Here is a 21,735-nt window from a genome sequence, read left to right as displayed (position 1 = left end):
TTAAAGAAATAAGTACTATGTGTTGAGGAGTGTAGTAAGTAATTCCATTTGAAGTTCTGTGGTGTTTTGTTTGCATGGTGTGACGTTTGTGCCCTTAGTGTAAGTTTTCGGTTATAAAATACGTCTCGATCGCGTTCGCGTTAAAAATATCAATTTGTATGCTAACACGAACATCGCAAACGTCCGCTAGAGGCGCTGTTCGTGTTTCCATACAAAATGAGGTTTTAACGCGAACGCGATCGAGACTTATTTTGTAAAACGAAACTTACACTAAGGGGTACGGATATGGTGCGCGTCACCCGTTTAAAGTTACTTAAACATGTTAACTATAGCTATCTGAGATCCGTAATTGGCTCTGTGTTGTATTCCTATACCATATATTGTGTTTTAGCTGTTGGTTCTCCTTAGATAAATAAATAAATCTGTAATCTGTTAATTGAATGTGTTTTTATATTCATTATAGAGTTTTACAATACAATACAAAGATCTTAATTTACGTGCCAATGACCTAACCAACTTAAAAAGTTTAAAACCCTCCGACATTGTCATTTCAAAGTGCAATATCTCAAAAACGGCTAAAATAAATTGAATAATACATAGCTAGAAACTAGCACAAGGAAACTCGCTTTCACATAAGAAAACTGCAATCGAAATCGGCCCATGCGTTCGAGCTACGATGCAACAGACACATTTGCGTTCCGGGGCGGCTGCCCGGGTGCTTAACTACTTAATTTTATCGATTTTAAGAAAAACTAGACTCGGGTACTAACTAAATAAAACTGGTCTGCTAACTGCTTCTATAATTTAGTCGTACAAACCGGTTGTACAGTAACATACTTAATGTTAAGTGAAGAGAGCGTTATGCAGCATTCTCTGATAGAACATTAACATAATCTAGACGACACCTTTCTCAAGGAACATTAATCTCGACTTGTTAACTTACGGACTGAGAACGACTGCGCACGATGCGGTTAGCATTTTTCTTCTTGTACTTGCCATCAGATTATTTGGAGCGGTTAATTGTGGTCAAAAATATCGGAACATGCACTCTATTATTAGATACTGGAGTTCATGTTTCCATCACCCTGGCCACTTCGAAATTATGTGATAGGTGACTGTTGGGCTACTACAAAAACTCGAAGTTCGTGTCGTTACCGCCCTCTCGCTCTCGTATTAAATAGTTAGAGGGCCCGCATGGACTCGAATTCGAGTTTTTGAGTTTCGTAGTAGCCTGCTGTAGGTCTTAGAAGCAACGCGGACTTTTACGGAGGGAATAGCCATTTGCCAGCGTTCCCTCTGTCAAAGTACAAGCCCAACTGGGCATAGGTACTGTTACGTTCGTGGGGTGGGTTCGTGATTGAAAAGCACTTTTAACACCGATGAATAAGAGTAGGATTTATTTTCACACTGTTACTTAACTTTACAAAACACTTAAAAACAGTTCACAGTAATTTCGCACTCTAAAACTCACTTACAAGTCGCTTTGATTCTCTTCGATGTTTATCTCTCGGTATCGCATTCGAAACTGTCCTCCGCCGCAACCTCACCGGCTTATATACCCCCGGTGAATCGGTCCACAAAGTTCGAGAACAGTCCAGCTAGGACGTCATACCTACATCTCGAATGTTCCGGAAACGAGTAGAGTGTCTGTCTCTTTCATGTGCTATCTCTCTCACACAGTTACTAGAATATTCCGGAAACAGGATCATCAGTCTGTTTCTCTCACACATATAGGCTATCCTTGTCACACACCTTCTCGAATGTTCTCAGTATAGCTGTCTCTTTCTAATCGTGCTATCTCTTTCACTCCTATGGAAAATTTCGCCATATACTGAAATGTACTTCAGAGGCCCATAAGGGGTCCTGAAAACGCCTGAAAACGGGTTTTCAGGTTATGGCGTCATCGGATAGAGGGTGGCCTGAAACGGACTGAAAACATGTTTCAGGCGCCTGAAAACGACGGTAACTTGGGTGAAATTTTGATAAACTAATATGTGATAGAGCATCCTCTGAAACGGCCTGAAACCGTATTCCAGCCTACTGAAAACGCCTCCAATGGGTCGAAAAGCACGATCAAAGTTTCCACCTAACCCACCGCCGTAACACTGCCCCCTCCTAAGACATGCTCGTCCCGAGCATCATTAGATCCATGGTATTTGGCCAACCGATCAACATGAACAATCTTACAGGGGCTACGCGCGTTACGCTGTATCCGGTATGTGACATCGTTGATCCTAGTGACTACTTTGTACGGCCCTTCCCAACTCGGTGATAATTTCGGGGACTTCCCTTTTTTTCGCATAGGGTTATGTAGCCACACCAACGATCCTTCCTCAAATCTCGTCTGGTTAGACTTCCGGTCATATCTGGTCTTCATCTTTTCGCTGGCCTGCAGTCCGTGTTCACGAACATGATTGTGAACACCATCAATCCGGTTTCGCAGTTCACTTGCATATTCTGAAATCGTCTTTGGTGCATCTGGAGGTCGTCCTGTCAGTAGATCCGCAGGTAACCGCAATTCTCTTCCAAAATTAGCACACGCAGGTGTCACGGCCGTGCTTTCGTGAACTGCGGTCCGATATGACATTAAAAAGAGTGGAATATGCCTGTCCCAATCTTTTTGATGGCTGTCAACTACTTTGGCCAAATGTCGTTCCAGAGTCTGATTGAATCTCTCGACCATCCCGTCTGACTGTGGATGATAGGACGTAGTCCGAGTTTTATGAATTTTATGACTCGGCAAGTCTCCTGAAACACCAGAGATTCAAAATTTCTTCCCTGATCGCTGTGGATCTCAAGAGGTACTCCATACCGACAAAATACTTCAGCCACTACTGTTTCCGCTACTGTGACTGCCTCTTGATTTGGAATGGCAAACACTTCAGGCCATTTGGTGAAATAGTCCATGACCACAAGGATGTACTTGTTTCCGCGGTCAGAGATCGGGAACGGGCCTGCGACGTCCAAAGCAATTCTTTCCCAAGGTGCCCCCACATTATAAACTTTAAGCGCACCTCTACTGCGTGTATGTGGCCCCTTGACCGACGAGCAGCTAGTACACTTCCTACACCAGTCTTCCACATCTTCCCGACAGTGTATCCAGTAAAAGCGTTGTCGAATCTTCATCAGAGTCCTTTTTACTCCTAGATGCCCGCCGGAAATGCCATCATGAAAGGATCTTAAAACATCGCTAACTCTCTTTCTTGGTACGACCACTTGAAGGTGAGCATCCTTTCCGTTCGCTGACTCCCATTTCCTACACAGTACGCCATTGTGCATAATCAGACTTTCCCATTGCGCCCAGTAGCTCTTGGTCACTGTACTCATCGGAGCTACTTCACACCACCTTGGTTTGGGCATTCCACCGTTAATCCAGTCGTAAATGGGTTTTATGTCACGATCTTCCTGTTGTGCTTCTTGCATGACTGCGTCACTCCACTCTTCGCTAACAGTGTCGGTCCTCAACATCTTCACGCAGTCCTTATCCTCTTGTCTTAAACAGTGTTTGCAGTCATCCGGACAAGGCCTTCGAGAGAGGGCATCTGCATTTCCATGTGACTTTCCACTTCGATGCTCGATGGAAAAGTCATATTCCTGCAGTTGTTCGATCCAGCGTGCCACCTGACCCTCGGGGTTCTTGAACTCTAACAACCACTTTAAAGCAGCATGGTCAGTCCTGATTCGGAACTTGCGTCCAAGCAAATATTTGCTGAAATGCTGCAAAGTTTTGACGACTGCCAGCAATTCTCTCCGAGTGACGCAGTAATTTCTCTCGGGTTTCGATAACGATTTACTGAAATAGGCTATCACAACTTCCTGATCTCCTTTGTTTTGTGACAAGACTCCTCCGATGCCAGTATTGCTTGCATCAGTGTCAACAACAAACTCGTTATCCGGGTCGGGATATTCCAAAATAGGTGTTTCACAAAGTCTCTGTTTGAGATCTGAGAAGGCTGCTGCACACTGATCATCCCAATTAAATGGTCGTTTCTCTTCCGTCAGCTGGTGCAAAGGCTTTGCTATATCCGAGAAGTTCTTCACAAATCGTCGATAGTACGAGCAAAGTCCTAAAAAGGCACGCACTGCTGTCTTGTCTTTCGGTGTTGGCCAGTCCTTAACTGCACTTATCTTCTCAGGGTCTGTCTGGATGCCTTCTGATGAAATTACATGTCCCAAGTAGTTAACCTTACGCTTGAAGAATGAGCATTTCTTCGGACTTAGTTTTAAATTTGCGTCACGCAACTTGGACAAAACTTGCTCCAGTTTCTTAAGGTGGTCATCGAAATTTTTACCTACAATTATGATGTCATCCAGATACACTAGGCAAGTATCACCCAGGAGGCCGGCAAGTATTTGCTCCATTAACCTCTCAAAAGTTGCCGGTGCATTGCACAACCCAAACGGCATAACATTAAACTGCCAAAGTCCTTTACCAGTTGAGAAGGCTGTTTTCTCTTTATCTTTGTCCTTGATTTCCACTTGCCAGTATCCACTTTTCAAATCCAAGGTGGAAAACCATTTCATGCCGTTTAAAGTGTCCAAAGTGTCGTCTATCCTCGGCAATGGATAACTGTCCTTCTTGGTCACGTCGTTGAGTCTACGATAGTCAACGCAAAATCTCATAGTTCCATCCTTCTTTTTCACCAAGACTACTGGAGAACACCAAGGGCTGGTCGACGGTTCTATTACTTTGTCCCTCCTCATTTCCTTGATCATGTCTTCGACTTCTTTTTCTCGAGCTACTGGAACTCGCCGAGGTCGCTGTCGAATAGGCATGACATCTCCAGTGTCGATCTCGTGCTGCACTACTCCAGTTCTCCCGATATCACTGTCATGTGCAGAGAAGACACTCCTATAGCGCTTTAGTAGATTACGCGCCTTTAGAAGTTCTTCCTCCGTGAGATCATTCTCGCAGTTTTCCAATAATTTTCCAATATCCACAACTTCTTCTTGCAACTTGTTCTCGCTTGGCCCATGGCAACTCCGTATCCAAGAGATTGCCTCGCATGTCCCCATAAGGGTTCCTTTACTTAGGACGTGTTGAGTGTCACTTAAATTAAGAACCCTTATAAATGCTGCAGATGACGTCATTACCACTGTGCGAGCTGGTATCCACGGCTTACTGCCAGCTATTTTCTCTATTAACACGCAGGAATGAGATCCTTGTCTCATACCATATGGCAACTTCACTGGAACTAGGGCTTGCGATCTCGGTTGAAGTGTAGTCCTTCTAGCGCAGAAGACATGTCCACCCACTTCACCCTCCATAGGAACTTCATAAGCCCCAAATTTCAGCACGCCGCCTTTTAAGTCGATCTTACATTCGTACTTCCTCATAAAATCTAGACCAATAATACAGTCGTCTACGATGTCAGCAATGATGACTTTGTGCCAGTACTTCTTTTCTCCAATCTTTACTGACACTTCTTGCTCCCCTTGGACGGAAATGTACTGGCCGGTAGCCGTTTGCAGCTGAAGATGCATTGGTCGGACTAGATGATCTCTGATCAGGTGTTTTAGCAGTCGAGAACTGATCACAGTCCGAGAAGCTCCGGTGTCGATAGTAAGGTGACATGGTACTCCACCAATTTCTCCTTTGACAGCCAGACTGTTCCCGTCGTTCGCCTGGGAGATCATAACTGGGACATTGTGACCACCAGCCAGCACTCGTCCCATAGTCCTGGCTTTTACTCGTTTCCCTGCTGCTGCCGCTCTGGGCTACCAGAGCTTGCTGGCCTCTCCATTTGGTCCGAGTCTCGTCGCCTCCAATGTCTTTTCGGGCAGCCAGATTGCATGTGTCCTCGTTCTCCGCAGTTGTAACATCGAGGTCCCGTTTCTCGAGGTGGAGCAATCGGCTCCCTGCAGCGACTTCGCGTACCCTGAAGGATCTTGTTGGGTCCTGGCGTACAGCTTCCACCTCGAGAGCATGGGCAAGCGCATCCTTCAAACTCCCATGGTGACCCAGTCGTACAGCAGCCCTCACTTCAAAGTCTCGAATCCCATCTATGAATGTCTGCACTAGCATTCCATCCGTAAAAGAGGATGAATCTCGGTATGCTTTTTGGACCAGTTTCTCTATTTCTAGGCCCACTTTTGTAATGACTCATTACGACCCTGGGTCCTATCCTTCAGTTGAGCTCTGTAGACGTGCTCTAGATGACTGTCACCGAAGCGTGCTTCTAAAGCTTCAAGGAGACGGTCATATGTCTTATCCTTTCCCAACGTTTCCAAGATACTGAGAGCTTCATCCCGTAGCGCCAAACTCAGTGCCGTTTTTGCATAATCCTTGCTCCAGCCATTCGTTTCCGCAACCAACTCGAATTGGTGCTTGTATGCGGCCCATGAAGAGGTACCATCAAATGGTGGTAACTTTAACTTTTCACCTCCTGTGGCTGGTGCACCCGATAAACTGGTGGTACCGTTGGCCACTTTAATCTCCAACTTCTGGAGGCGATTCTCGTGGCCTTCTACCTTTTCGTTGACACCGTTGAGGCGCTTTTCGTGATTTTCGACTTTAATGTCAACTGCCACAATTTTATCCTGGACCTCAGCCATCTCCTTTTTCCATTCTGCGGCTGCGTCGTGTACCTCACGGAGGAGTTGGAACTGATTCTTTTGTTCCTCCTGTAGAATCCTAGCTTGTTCTTCCTGAGCTTCCTTCTGACCCCGTAGCTCTTGCTGCAGGATTCTAGCTTGTTCCTCCTGCTTTCTAGCATGTTCCTCCTGCCTTCTAGCTTGTTCTTTCAGGAGGACCAGAATCGCACTGACGTCTATTTCCGACTTTGGGGAAACTGCCACCGCTGTATCTGACGCTGCGGCGGTGTCTGTAGGGTCCCCAGCTGCGGCGCGGCTTCGGGTCTGCATCCTCTCCTTCTCTTCTTCTCGCGGAGTAAGCGGCATTTTCAATCCCACTTCTGACACCAAATGTTACGTTCGTGGGGTGGGTTCGTGATTGAAAAGCACTTTTAACACCGATGAATAAGAGTAGGATTTATTTTCACACTGTTACTTAACTTTACAAAACACTTAAAACAGTTCACAGTAATTTCGCACTCTAAAACTCACTTACAAGTCGCTTTGATTCTCTTCGATGTTTATCGCTCGGTATCGCATTCGAAACTGTCCTCCGCCGCAACCTCACCCGGCTTATATACCCCCGGTGAATCGGTCCACAAAGTTCGAGAACAGTCCAGCTAGGACGTCATACCTACATCTCGAATGTTCCGGAAACGAGTAGAGTGTCTGTCTCTTTCATGTGCTATCTCTCTCACACAGTTACTAGAATATTCCGGAAACAGGATCATCAGTCTGTTTCTCTCACACATATAGGCTATCCTTGTCACACACCTTCTCGAATGTTCTCAGTATAGCTGTCTCTTTCTAATCGTGCTATCTCTTTCACTCCTATGGAAAATTTCGCCATATACTGAAATGTACTTCAGAGGCCCATAAGGGGTCCTGAAAACGCCTGAAAACGGGTTTTCAGGTTATGGCGTCATCGGATAGAGGGTGGCCTGAAACGGACTGAAAACATGTTTCAGGCGCCTGAAAACGACGGTAACTTGGGTGAATTTTGATAAACTAATATGTGATAGAGCATCCTCTGAAACGGCCTGAAACCGTATTCCAGCCTACTGAAAACGCCTCCAATGGGTCGAAAAGCACGATCAAAGTTTCCACTAACCCACCGCCGTAACAGTACGAATTTTATAAAACAAGGCGCGCTCGGATTTCAAACTAGACCGAATCGAGTCGCGCAAGTAAACGTTGCAGTGCTGAAAATGCCGAATTGTTCAGTTTTCTGCTGTAAAAAGAGATCTGGAACATCAAACTTGCAAAAAGATGGTGTTACATTTCACATGTAAGTAAATTGTTATCGTATTGTTGCTATTTAATTACATTTAAACAACAAAGTCGTACATTATTGTCGGATTCGTTTACCAACATCGAGTCCGCTAATGGTCAAGCGATAAATCCGACTTTTCGCCGATGAACAACTTAGTGATGTTACTGTCAATGTGTGAGTTTTGAGTCATCTGTACACAAGTTCGTCAATACAGTCAGTTGGCCGTTTTGTTTTTGCATGTAAGTGTGCGGAACTGCACTTGTGTGCACATTCCCCGCCCTCCCCCCCCCCCCCCCCCCCCCGCAACAAACGCCAGAACTGTTTTAAAGGTAATCTACCGCTAAGGCTACTCCCTTCCGGTAGGAAGCCTGCGTTGCTCTAAGCTGTAGTGTTCCCAAAAATTACATCGTGGATTTTAACAATCTCGAAATTTTTGAATTTTATCCTGATTCCGCGGTAATATTGGGATCAAAAGTAGTTTGTACGTTATTTCAGACGTCTAGTTATCTAAATACCAAGTTTCATTCAAATCCGTCCAGCCGTTTTAGCGTGAAAGATTAACAAACAAACATACACGCAGACGCAAACAAATTTTAAATGGAATTTCCTGTACGTAAATAATATCAAAGCAAAAATATTCAAGTTAGAAACTTAACTAGGTACCATACAATCATTGAATTTCAAACCAATTTTATTTGCTGTCGGTAGCCACCGTCAACAGACTCGTTAGTTCAATGAACCAACAAACTCTGCTGACTGTACATACTGAGCTCATTAAGTAAAATAAAAACGTCCTACGCATTTAAATTGCATGTGCAAAATTGAACCTCATTTCTTGAGCTGCAAGCTTCAATGTAAAATTTCTTTAAATTTGGACATAGAATCTTTATGAAAAAATATAGCACTGGTTGTTTGTCGTATCCGAAATCAAGTGCATAGTCATGTGCCTATTAATACAGGGTAGTGAAGTGACCTAGATAAAATAAATGACAGTCGGTTAGATTCAATCAATAATCAAATCAGTCCACATTCACCAAACAACAAAAAGTTGGAAAGCCCCGACTTTGTTACTTCAAAGTTTAATATCTCAAAAACGGTTAAACCGATTTTGATGAAACACGTCTAAGAACCAACGCTAGAAAACCTGATTTCAAAGAAAAACCGTATTCGCCCGTTTAAGAGTTACGGTGCCACAGAAAGACACACAGTGGTCAAACTTATAACATCCCTCTTTTTGCGTCGGGGGTTAAAAATTGTGCCAATCCATCTCACTCTGCAGATGATTGTCACAAATCATCTCCATTTTAAGAGTCGGATATTGTACTACCCTATTTTTTTATTCTACCGCTTGACCGAGTGATCATTGTCTTAACATGCCAAATAACAGCTTTCTAATCAGTACTAAGTCTCAAGCTAAGCCACTGAAAGATCGACAGTCATCTTGAAATTATAATGGTTTAGTTTTAGCATTTTATTACGTGACCCTAAATCAGGTGTCTTCTTTTTGAAGACGGTTGAAAACCACAAACAGCCCAATTTTAATCCCTTAACTAATAAGCAGACTCATTTACAAATAGTACAAAAACAGAGCCATAATGTTACTGAAAACTCGAAAGCTTTGTTTCTGGAATGTAATTAAAATTTTCCGTCTGCGCGGTCAAAGAGAAGTAAACTAAGGGAAATAATTTACACTATCGTTTTCATGAGGCAGAATTAAGCTAATTTAATGTTATCTTTGCGAGTACTGTAAACCTTTACTTCCTTATTTATATTTACTTTCTTATTTTACAAAGCTGCAATTCTACAACAGTGCAATTCAATAGCTCCATCGATACTGGCCATGATTCCGCTAATGTTATGGTTGGAGAAGACACTGTTGGTAATATCTCCACCGATACTGCTAATAATTCCACCAATTTTATGATTGGAACACTAACAACTGGAACACTCTCGATTCCAAAAGACACCATCGGTTATAGCTCCATCGATACTATCTATAATTCCGCTAATGTCAAGGTTGGAAAAGACCCTATCGGTTATAACTCTATCGATACTATCTATAATTCCGCTAATATCAAAGTTGGAAAAGACCCTATCGGTTATAACTCTATCGATACTATCGAAGATGCAGCTAATGTCAAGGTTGGAAAAGACCGTATCGGTTATAACTCTATCGACACTATCGATGATTGCGCCAACATCAAGATTGAAGAAGACATTATCGGTTATAAGTATAACTCCATCGATACTACCGATGATTCCGCTAATGTCAACGTTTGAAAAGACACTATCGGTTACAGCTCCATCGATGCTAGCTATGGTTCTACCAATATCAAAGTTGAAAAATACAATATCGGTTGGCATTTTCTTTTAAATTATAGCTTGTACGATTCTTTTAGTGTTTTTATGCATGCTAGCCATCAGCTGCCCTGTAAAAGCGAAATCTTACAAAAAAAAATATGCCAAATTGGTTGTGATATTGGTAACTGGTTTTTCACGATACAGCCCCGACCTAGTGTGAGAACCGCTGATAAACTCTAGTTCCTACTTTTAGGTTAAGTAGCTATGTATATTCTTACGTAACGTAATTTAACATTGGCAAATAAATTATTTTTCATTTTCATTTCATTTTCAATAAACGGTAGCTAACTGACAGACGACGCTCAGCCTAAACTAATGGAGCTCTTTAGCTCCTTGATTAGCAGACAATTACCTGAAGTAAGTACCTTAAATAGAAGAGGGGAAATTTTCAGAAGTTCGAACCCGCAATCCTCTGCTCGAGGGGTCGTAGGTTTATAATCATCCATCAATCACTCATCGAACCACTGGAGTCACACGGAAAAATAGTTAAAAAGCTGTGTTCGCTGCTCAATTGAAATCATGCATAATTCATTAAAATAATTTACTCGCTTCAAGAAAACTTAACACAAATACTTACGCACGCTGCAAAATATAATTATGAAAGAGACCTCACAGTAAAAACAAAGAAATAAGTGATATCAAATCAGATCCAAAACGGAACGACCGTAAAAATGTATCGCAACAAAAACAAGAACAGTTTGGGCACATCAAGTTTTTTGCAGTTACCGAACCGATTGACCGCGCTGTACTTTCACTAACTTGCTACTCGCTTATCAAGTGCGGGTTCTAATTAGTCACTGACTTCTATATTAACTACAGTCTGTGCTACAGTAGATAGCTTCTTTGTAGGGTAGGCATCGCGATGAGTTTAGTAACCTATTCAAACCAAAGTTTATATTTTTAAATTAGTTTATTTTTATTCTTCTTTATAAGTGGAAACTGTTTTGGCTTATGTATCATCTAAATTAATTTATATTCAACTGTGTCATATATGCTGTTCGTTTCCCAAATAAATAAATAAATAAATTAGTAACTTCTTTTTCCTCTTCTGCTTTGAACCAACCGGTCGTTGTGTATCCACCTGTCATGTAAGGAATGCAGGCTGCAGAAGAAAACGAGGAAAAGAGAGCGGCTTGGAAATTTCTTTCCAGTCCATATCACTCAACGACTCACTCACTCAACTCACTCTTCGTCTCATCCACTCAGGATATTCGCAAAAATATAAGGAGAAGCATTTCACCTGCGCGAAGATTTTCATAAAATTTTGGACAAAGGGGAAGTTAAATGCATTGTTTCTAGAAAAGAGTGATCGTTAATTATTATTTTATAGAAATAATTTGACAAACTGCTTGTTACCCCTAGGACTGTACGGGACCTCAAAATCAATAATACAGGCCATTCTGAGGCTTACTGCCAACTTATTCGACACCGAGTGTCACCGAATAGTCAAAAAGAAGATACCCAGAAAATGTTCTATATGCAGATCGATTCACAAAAACTGGCACAATAATTGATTCAACGAAAGTGGGGGCAAAAATGTACCAGTGCTAGTGATTAATTAAAAATCTATTAAGTTTATCGACATCGATAAAAAGTGTTAATGTAACAATCATTTCAAAAGTTTAATCTTATCTGAACATCATTAATTTTTAACCATCATTATTACAACTAATGGCTAAGTTTGAATACCAACGTCATATTGTCCATAAGTTAAAAAGGTCATCATGATTACGTTTGGATCCTCGGGATAAAAATATTTACATAAAACTTCAAATGGTGTTAGAGAAAAACATCGGCATTTCAACTTTAAAAACATTAAATGATATGGTATCCGGAAAAGAAATGGAACTAAGTCGTACAGAAGAAATTCATCAACACTGTAAATTGATTCAATTGGCTCCGATTACTACAGCACCTGCACAAACCTGCGAACAATTCAATGGTGTGTGTGTGAAGTTCCTAATCCGCACTGGGCCCGCGTGGTAAGTGTCCAAGCCCTCTGTTCTGAGAGGAGGCCTGTGCCCAGCAGTGGGACGTATATAGGCTGGGATGATGACTACAGTTGACCTAGAAAGTTCTCTTTTCTTCTTAATTCGAATTCTTAAAATTACACAACGGTTGTACGTCATTTTTATCGATGTCAACTAATAAAATTAGCTTAATGGTTCCTCGCACTATTAAACTTCAGTACAAATTTGCACCAGTCAATCCGGTAACACACAGATACTTTCATTCACTCATTCAATCCATTCGTGCCAACTCTTGTGAATCGACCTGTACGTAGGTATAATGCGTAATACACCTAAGTATGTACACAGCTACTTGTATACCTTTATTCAACACTCCCTGACCCCGTTTCCTGTCCGAACACTCTTAATTACATTAGCATGTGGCAACGAAGACCCGATGCCGACTGAATGAATGAATAGCCGGAAGATCGGATCTTTAATCACGCTCTTTGAGGGACCGAACTCCGGTAAGTAGAAGGCGTACGCATTCGCAGATGAGTAAGGCTGGGGTTCCACCAGAGATTTGCAAGGAATGTGTTTTTCATGAACCAATAGAAGAGAAGTTTCCCTGCCGGCCGCGCGGCCACGGTAGGTATTCGTTTGGGATATTGCTGTCTTTATTGCTCGTGACATAAGCGCTCGCAGCCGTCCTTCCGCAACGACGTCCGTAATTTATATCGAGATAGCTGTAGGCTTTTCAAGATTTGGGCGGTTGAATTTTGGGTTTCTTTGTCCTCATATTATACGAAAAGTTAGCACAGAAATCAATGATGTTTTACAATCAAGATATTCATTATATTTTCTATGCATGTGGTTTTTTAGATTTTTGTAAAAATGCTTTATTAGTCTGTAATTCTCGTGCAAAGTTGACATCGTTCTTTTGAGCTCCTGTAATTCTGATATTACACATTTATATGAAAATCTGAAAAACCACAGGCATAGGTACGTCTAGTCCATACTTACAAAATTTCATCTATTTCTGTTTTCAAATGAGACCAGGACTACGTTTGTATGGAGAATGGAACGAAGAGACTTCTCTTAATTTACCTAGCTTCGCTCCGCTTAGCTGTTTCCACTAGAGCTGTGCTGTAAGAGGATAGGTAAATGAAGAATTTCTATTGATTCATGGAAAACACATTCCTCGCAACTCGTCCTCGTACGTCTCTGGTGGAAACACAGCCTAATAAGACTAGCACTATCCCGCAGGCATTATGCAATTTTCATGGATATAAAAATATCACATGAAATGAATTATAAGAACCATAAAAATGGACATAAATACGCTCCGATAACTTAACTTTTCTTCGAACAGTTAAATGAGAAAACGTGAAGGCAATATTAGCAAACAGAAGGGACAAAGCAACAAAATCATTTCTCGAAGTAAATTACAAACGTTTCTATCCCTCTTATTGCTTTAGTTAGTTCTAAGGTTGAAGCACTAACGTTCAACCTCCGTTCAACGGATTCCGTGGAAACCCCAAACTACTTAAAAAGGAGATCTGAAGTGTCCCCGACAAAACGTTTCCCCTCGTCCTGCCGACACTTCTAATAATGGCTATCCTCTTGACAAACAGCTTCGATAAAACCGGCCAAGTGCGTGTCGAATTCGCGCACCGAGGGTCCCGACCTTCGTAGGTATCTATGAATATTCTTTTACCCATATTCTGTAGTTGGAGAGGCACTTGAAGAAGATGATGAATGTCCAGTGTTAGCAGAGCCCCTCTTGTAAGCAAAATGTACAGAGGTCGTTTTAGATGGTGGGCATAGACGGAAAGGCATAAAAAACTAAGATTTTCAGACTTTTTATAGGTTGTGCTAGAAGTGCTTCCTTCATACCAAATTTTAATGAGAACCGGTACCCTATAGGTTTTTCGGTTACGGTTATTTGTATCGAAATACTTTTCAATGACTGTTATCTTATGATCGCATTGACTAGCAAAAGTAAAATGTTAATGACAAACGAATGTTGAATAATAATTTATTGAATCAGGCGTTACTTTCAATACTCAATACAATACTATTGCACATGAACATGATGGTTTTTACAGGTGGTGTGACTTAAACTAGGAGATCACATTATGTACCCTGTTGGGCGCAGCAATTAAGATTACAATTACAAAATTAATAATTTTTAGTATAAATATTATTATTGTATTAATTAATTATTACATAGATTATTATTTTTATTGGTTATTATTTATTTTATTACATTGATATATTTGCATTCCATACATACTATAATTTATCTTCTATATATTGTTGAACACTGTAATATGATTTTTTAACTCACATGTTGTTTTAAATTATTTATGAACACTGTGTCTTTTTCTTCATCTCTCATTTGTTCTGGTAATTTATTATAAATTTTTATGGACATTATTAAAGCGCCAGCTGAATGCAACTTTGCGGAGGTCCATATCAATGACCAACTACTACTTTGGTCACTGCAAACAAATCAAAAAAACGCATAGCAAGTTTGGGCGGTTGAGCAAAATTATTGTTTTACTTTGAAACGAATGTTAAGTTAATCTAAGATTTCCACTAGCCTAATCTGGCTCGGAGTCAGAGTCCCTGTCCTCTGAGCATACAAAATATTGATTACAAGTCATTTGCCGACAACACGACAACAAATTTCTTAAGGACCCTTCTCAATCATACAGGGTCCTCTGTTACCAGGATATTCGAAAGTAGGACGTGACAACGTTAAGCAAACAATTTAATTCTATTATTCGTGTTAGAATGTATACTTAAGCCATGTAAGTTTGCGAGCACAAATTCCATCGATCTCGCTTCTCCGTAGCATTTAAATTAAATAATTCAATTGGTACTCGTCTTATACCGTATAATGTCAGAAAGTAGAGGTGAAAACGATTGTGATTCCAAACGTGTTGGACAAGGCCTCTGAGTCCGTCTCGGATACACGGCCTGATGCAGTGAGTGTTGAGTGTATGAATCGAATGATAAGTGAGAACGTGAGAACTAGAAATGGTAATCTCGACTCCGAAAAGTGATCTGATTCACTAAATCCAGCTCCGATATCGGAACCGACTCCGCTTAATGACTCCGACTTCTTTATAGAATCCAAACTGCCTATACTGTCCCTTGTAGCCAGAGCTACCACAAGAATTTAGAGAACAAAGAAACAAGAAATTTGATAATTGAAGACTTTTTGACATTCATATAGATAGATAGATACATTTAGATAGATTTAATATTACTTTTGAAAAAATACATTATAAACACATGTCAGGTAATTATAAGAAAGTCACAAAATGATCGTCAAATGTATACATAAAAATAGAATTACAATGTCAAATTAGAGTAAAATTAAATAATAAGTAATTAAAGGTAAAAACAAGAATATAAATCTATGACAACTTTATGATATACATATGGAATAGGTATACGAATCATAGAGCCTACATTAAATAAAGATATTTTGACTTTGACCTTTAAATCCCGAATTTTCCTTGAACTACACAAAATATACGTATAAAGTATCTCCTTAACCTCAAGCGCTCGTAAAGCGCCTCCGCCCGCCATAACTATCATCTCGGGTCAATCATAGGTCGTGCCCGCTAGGCTTAAGGTCAGAAGATCCCAAGCCTAGTTTTGAGCTAGCGTGACTGTGAGCAGTTACATGTTAAGGTTTTCTATACTCTAGTATAGGTTCATACTTCACCCGTCTAGCGTCTAGTGACCGATTGACTTGAATATTTAGGATTCCTTACCTCATATTGTCACTTTGTTGTCTGTCTGTCTAGAAATTGTCCGTGGCGATGGATATCTGCCAGCCCTTTGGTCTCCAGTTCACGGGCTTTAGTATTTTTTCAAGATTCTATGTGCGGCAGGACCCATGGACCAAAATGGGTCAAAAGCAATCAATTTAGTTCTATTTTATGATTCAAGACTTTAAAAATACGCTTTACGTTATTATTGTAGCCTTGATTATTAAGATAGTAAACTTCATCGTATTACAAAGCGTCCGTTCTGGTCAGAAAACTTGGACTTACCGATAAGACTGAATAGCTAACTACTGCAAACTATACTAATATCCTCAAGTTTTCTGGCTAACTCAGTGCCTCAATTTCTCAATGTTAAAGTTCTAGCGCAGCACAACGCAACTTGACAATCATTGATGAGATTACAACTTAACCAAAGTTCTTACATTTACTAATCTAAGTAAAAGTTTAGTATGAAACTTAACGTGGCAGGAATGGTAATATAGTACAGTTATAGAGGAAACTTTGTTAGCAATAATACCCATAGATTATAAAATAAAACAGAAGCTTTACAATCTGAGCGGACAATTGCGTCTACAATTTAACCTAAAAACGCGCGGAGCATTTAACTATCTCACTCTACTTCTTATTCTACTCGTGAGTTTGGGCATTAAATATTATAACACATGTGGAAAGCACTTCGATGTTTATTTTGTATTCTTTTCTTCTGATGTCTCTCTTTCTCTCTCCTTGCATAGTTCCCGCGGGATAGGGATAAACGAATTCTACGCAAACGGAGTCGCGGGCAACAGCTTTAAAATTAATAGTTAAAAAAAAGTTAATCTAACCCGGTAGGGCGCTCACGTCAACCGTTTCACCTGTACCTATACTCGTAATGAACACAGTAATGGACAATACCGTATGTGGCCTATAACACGGTCAAATAATTAAAACGTAGATCGTACTCTTGAAACTCAACAACGTTACTTCAGGGACTTTTAAAAATAATTAGTTTTTTTAATTTTTATTACACTAAAGTTTATTCGAAAAAGCAGTAAAGCAAAATATTGATATTTGTAGCGTGACAGGCGACGTCTCAGTTGGGTACTAGGATGGCGTACATTGAATTTACGATTAAGTTTGTTGGAAAAAAAAAGTTAAGTTTTAATTTTAATAGGCTATTTGACTATTTTGGACAGTCATGGTAATCTATTCTTTGTTACAAAATAAGACATTTTCATTAATATTTCCGGAAAATTTACTGTATTATGAGTAAAAATCAATATTAAAGTTTAAATTTTCAGAACCGCGCGAAAAACGATGTTTTTGTAATGGCGCCGAGCACCTGACATGTGTGACGTCACATGCCAGTAAACAAATCCTAACCTCTGTTAAATAGTGCATATTAAGTGAGTTTCATCGATTTTCTTCAACATTTTTTTATATCATTATGTATAAATGGTGTGTAGTGCCACAATGTACAAATACGTCTTTAAGGAATCCACAAAAATTGTTTGTTTCTGTACCAACGAATCGAAAAAGGCGAAAAATGTGGTTACAGTTAGCTCGAAGGGACCCAAATGAAATTTCATCACATTCAAACGTCTTTATGTGTGAAGATCATTTTTATGTAAGTATCGATTAACTGTATACATACCAAAGAGTACCTAAACATATCGGTTTTCATTAAATAAGTACATATTTTAGTCTTAACCACTTGTAGTCAGAATGATCCTTTTCACCCTACATTGCAGAACAACACGCTCTAGGCTTGCTCTAGGATTTCAAATATTTTTGTATTATGTTGTTTAACTATGTTTTTTGTCATTAGCTATGCTGTCTTTTAACAAGCTTTTATTTAGTTTCACTTGTCCCGTTGTCTGTCTGAAATCAAATCTTGCAAGTTAAATTTGACCAACTTCCAGTAGTTGGATTGACTTGAAATTTGGTATACTTATGTAAATTGCGTGACAATACAATAATCTGGTAGTCACATCCTGGTAGTCCAGCCAGGATCATCTCCGCAGGACGGAACTTTTCAACAGTTAATGACATCATCGACTTGAAATTTGGTACCTACATATGCAAATGTAGTTGGGTGGCAATGCAAGTACAGTCAACAAAAAGTAGTCGCAGAAAAAGCTTGTATAATACAAGCATGAAATTTTTACCAAAAATTTATTTCAAAGATAGTGTGTGATAGTGGCTACCTATATCAGAAATGATGTTAAATTTCAGATGGAAAAAGACACAACTAACTACATGCAGCATAAATTGGGCTTCAGTAAGAAAATACTTCTAACAAATGAGGCTGTGCCATCTAAATTTCACTGTCAAAAGGATCGCAAAAGATTGTTGTCTGATGATGAATCTGCTCAAGAAGTTTTTTTAAAGGAAAAGAATTGAGCTTGTCAGAGAATGTCTGCAAAGCCAAAGTGCGACTGAAACCAAAAGGAAAGCTTAAAAAAGATGATGATATAGTGCAAGAAATTATTAAGCCAGAAGGTATGATACTTATCTATTAAAACAAATTTTAATGTCAAAGTAGAAATAAGTTTATGTAATTCAAATATAGGCCATACCATAAGTGTAAGTATAAAAGAAAAGTTGTTTTGCTTATTCAATACAATTCTTAATTTCAAGTGCCTTTAAAAAAAAAATTGAAATGAAGTTACTAATTTTAAATATTAATCTTTTCAGAAATACTACGAACTCAAGACAAAGATACTGTTACAGACTCTATCATTACTGCAGAAAAACTGTTCAAGCAAGAATAAAACGAAATGTGCATTATAGGAGCAAGGCCATCCAAACAATATGCCAAAGTAAAAGCATTACCACGTCACCATTGAAAGTGACTACGACTTCTCGTTTGACTTCACCTTTTAAAATAGTTCCTTGCCATGGAAAACCATCACAGACGGGAGTTGTCAAAAGAGCGAAGAGAAATATTGCCCTTGAAGAGGAAAAATCTGATAGTGATATTTCTTATTTTGAAAGTGGCCATTCATCACCGTTTGTAACCACTTCATCATCAAGGGTTACTGACTCTGACAGTGTCACAAATACCAATGAAAATATTGAACAATTGCAGCGTCTCAAAAATACTGTGCGCTTAATTGAAAAAAAACCTTTGTTGTATGTTGGTATTTCCAAAGAATGTTATTTTTTAATTCAGTTATTGCACAAACACACAAATATAAAAATAGAATATTTTACTATGTTTGAAAAAAATTAGAATGAACACTACGTTTTCCGAACTAGAGGATAATTTTGGAATGTCATTATCTTATGCCAGTAAACTATTTTTAGTAAACATACCTATAATAAGTAGTTTTTTAAAACCATTTATTGTAAAGTTGGATAAAAAGTTAATAAAAAAGAACCTTCCTATTGCATTCAGACATAACTATCATAATGTCAGCTGTATCATAGATTGTTTAGAAATTGATATACAAAAACCATCAAAAGCTGTTTATCAGGCACTGACATGGTCGGACTACAAAAAGGGGAATACTGTAAAGTATTTAATATCCTGCACACCTAATGGTTTGATTAATTTTATTTCTCAGGGGTTGGGGGTAGAACAAGTGATGTTACTATAGTTGAAAACAGTAAATTTCTTGATGAATTACAAATAGGAAGTTGTATCTTGGCGGACAGAGGCTTCAAACACCTTGAGCAGAAACTTCATGAAAAGGCCATGAAACTTTTAAGGCCACCCAGTGTAAGCACTGGTGAAAAATTGTCAAAAACAGAAGTTCGACAAACTAAGATAATCGCTAGCTTGCGAATTCATATTGAACGCACAATCAGGCGTATAAGAGAATTTCATATGCTCAAGCAACATTCAGTGATTAATAACAACATACTTCGTGTTCTTGACCATATCATTATCATTGCATGTGCTCTTATTAATTTACAGAATTCTCTTATTAAATAATATAAAATAAAAAAAATTAACAAGGAATTGGTTTTTTATTTAATCATCACACACTGGTGTTACAACACAAAATAGGATAGACATTTTTTTTCCAGAAAATTAGTACCTTTTTTACTAAATTCCTAACATATTCACTATCATAATTTTCTAGCACAATTTCTACTTTCCTCGTCTCTTCAAATTTGCTGTCAGCAACACAAAAATAGCACTTTTGATACCAGTTGCATACATTTGCAGTTGCACCTGTGCCTTATATTTAGTTGTAATAATTCCATTTTTTAAATAATTCTCTTGGCTTTTGCCTTGGTAGGGCATTTAATTTCTATAATGGCATCCTTTGTTAAGCCATCAGGAGATGCTGCGATCATGGGATGGTCTTTGCATACAAAAAGCCCACACAAACTGATTTTTTTTTTTAAATTTTACTTACTGTCTTTCTGACAGAGTGCTCCAAATTTCTGCCTCTCTTCATCGCTGCTGTATCAGGTACTTTTGCACCCATTATAGTGGCCACCAATGACCCATCTGGTGTATGGCAAACACTAACCTCGTGTGCCTTTGATGCTGTGATACGGCCATATCGCATCTCATACCATAAGCTGCTTTTATTCTGCCCCCTTGTTGCTTCTTCGATCATACTTATTGCAGTTACAGTGAATGATGTTTTCATCAAGTCAATAAGCTTGTCTACATTGTTTTTGATTTCTGGAGTTTGATCTAATAGTAAACAGTGCAATGAATATTTCATAATGCCACTGTGTCTAAAATCATCTTGGTATTTTAATAACTCACAGTTATCAATTTTTCTCTTTTTGGCTTCAGTAATAAATTCATCATATAATGCAGACGAACTTGGTCGGTGTGGTACTTCTTTTTTGGACATCTGCTGCACAGTAATATACTTCATCGTAGTCCCTACTTTGGATAACGTGGACTTCTTCCAATAACACTCAATGGAAGTGCATGAAGGTTCCTCAGTGCGACGATGGACCCACATCAAAAAGCTACTGCATGCTTACATCCTCCGGCTGAAGCTGCACAGTCGTGGCACTCGCAGCTAATTATTTCACAGTCACTTTCGTCAACAGTCAATGTCACATTATATCCTTTGGCTCGTACTTTGTGCTCTGGGCACATCTTACACTTAACTGTGCAAATTCCACGCTCTCGGTGAAGTTGGACATACCCAATCGCATCGTCACCATATGATTCCCTGGCAGACCTGTGAAGCAAAGGCAAAGGTCATGAAAAAGAGAATTTACATCAAATTTACGAATATTTAACAACATAACCTAAAATTAGATTTTACAAAACTTGAACTTTTATTATGCTTAATTACATGAAGGTTTGTAAATAAATAATGTCTATGGGGTACTTACACTGCTGTTTTTACGTTTTTAAGTTCCGCAGCATAGTAATCAGCGTTATTCTTAAAGAAACGTGCGACCATAAACGCATCTATCTTGGGTAGGTTGGTGTTATCAGCTCGCACAAAATTTGTCTCCATTTTAAGATTCAAAATGAATATGAATGCTAGAATTGCTAGAAGTTGCGAGATTTTCCAAAAACTGCTTTAAAATGCCCGTAAAACGTAAACTACTACTACTCTCAGTCAAGGAAGCTTTGTTTACTAGCATGTGACGTCACAAAAGTTTTAACCAATCACGGAGCGTTGACCATCACAGATAAAGTTGAAACAAATTCTATATTTTGTTTCCCGAAATATGCAAAATATATATATATTTTTGTCTAAAATAAAGTGAAATATGTTATTTTATGCCTTTATCTTGTAGGATGACCATAATTTGGGGTATATTTTTAATGTTGTCAAATAGCCTATTAAGTGAACCATGA

The 21,735-nt window shown here is 39.2% G+C and overlaps 1 protein-coding gene and 1 pseudogene across 1 annotated transcript in view; one reads left to right on the top strand and one right to left on the bottom strand.

The window, feature by feature from the left end:
* LOC141440731 (uncharacterized) overlaps nucleotides 1–21,735 on the bottom strand; it is a 169,471-nt gene that overhangs the window by 126,181 nt on the left and 21,555 nt on the right. The gene's annotated exons all lie outside the window — the stretch shown is intronic.
* LOC141441147 (uncharacterized) lies at nucleotides 19,155–19,881 on the top strand (annotated as a pseudogene).

This window comes from Choristoneura fumiferana, chromosome 23 (assembly GCF_025370935.1).
Source record: "Choristoneura fumiferana chromosome 23, NRCan_CFum_1, whole genome shotgun sequence".
Classification (NCBI taxonomy): domain Eukaryota; kingdom Metazoa; phylum Arthropoda; class Insecta; order Lepidoptera; family Tortricidae; genus Choristoneura; species Choristoneura fumiferana.
This window is presented reverse-complemented; position numbering and strand designations above follow the sequence as displayed.